This window comes from Rhincodon typus, chromosome 16, assembly GCF_021869965.1.
Source record: "Rhincodon typus isolate 14 chromosome 16, sRhiTyp1.1, whole genome shotgun sequence".
Classification (NCBI taxonomy): Eukaryota; Metazoa; Chordata; class Chondrichthyes; order Orectolobiformes; family Rhincodontidae; genus Rhincodon; species Rhincodon typus.
The window spans coordinates 10,371,612-10,372,332 of record NC_063347.1 but is presented as its reverse complement, the minus strand read 5'-3'; the positions used below and the strand labels follow the sequence as shown (position 1 = coordinate 10,372,332).

General features: G+C 40.4%; 1 protein-coding gene across 2 annotated transcripts in view; it reads left to right on the top strand.

The window, feature by feature from the left end:
* The first annotated feature begins 161 nt into the window (after positions 1 to 161).
* usp4 (ubiquitin specific peptidase 4 (proto-oncogene)) overlaps positions 162 to 721 on the top strand; it is a 49,869-nt gene continuing 49,309 nt past the window's right edge. Inside the window, exon 1 of one of the 2 annotated variants that reach the window (XM_020510383.2) lies at positions 162 to 280. The gene's annotated coding sequence lies outside the window, so the exon portion shown is untranslated. The remainder of the gene's footprint in view (positions 281 to 721) is intronic. The other variant, XM_020510382.2, reaches the window with a different exon arrangement.

Here is a 721-nt window from a genome sequence, read left to right as displayed (position 1 = left end):
GATTCTCCAGAGGGTCACATTGATCATCTAATGGTATCACTGCAGAAATGAGAGCAGTTACATGTCTGCTGCCTTGGATGGATAATTAATAAATTGTAAAAGAGAACAAAAAGGATGCCACTTTTTTTGTTTAAAGATACATTCTAGTCCAGACAACTTGGATGTGCTGTGGAAGACTGATCTCAAATTAACTGAGCATAATACCTTTTCTTCTCCAGGTTTTAGTAATAGAACAGAAGAATAATGATGGAACTTGGCCAAGGCAAACATCTCAAACAAAGTAAGTTATGATCATGTGGGATAACATTTCTTGAGACTGAAAATTTGTGACGTGGCGGTGCTGGTGTTGGACTGAGGTGGACAAGGTCAGAAACCACATGCCACCAGGTTATAGTTCAACAGCTTTATTTGAAAACGCGAGCTTTCGGACCCTCACCCCTCCTTCAGGTGTTAGTGAGACACAGAATTTATACGTAAAAGGTCAAAGGGTCACACCACTGCTGAGGATGTACTGAACAAACTTAAGATGCTGTAATGATTTTAATTGATATGTATATGTAAATCCCCGAATTCCTTTCAAGTCACTGTCCTGTGAGAAATAAAGGTTATATCAGTGTAAAGCAATGACATTTTAGGTCAGACAATGCATGTTAGGTGTGAGATATAACAGTGTGGAGCTGGAGGGACACAGCAGGCCAGGCTGCATCAGAGGAGCAGGAAA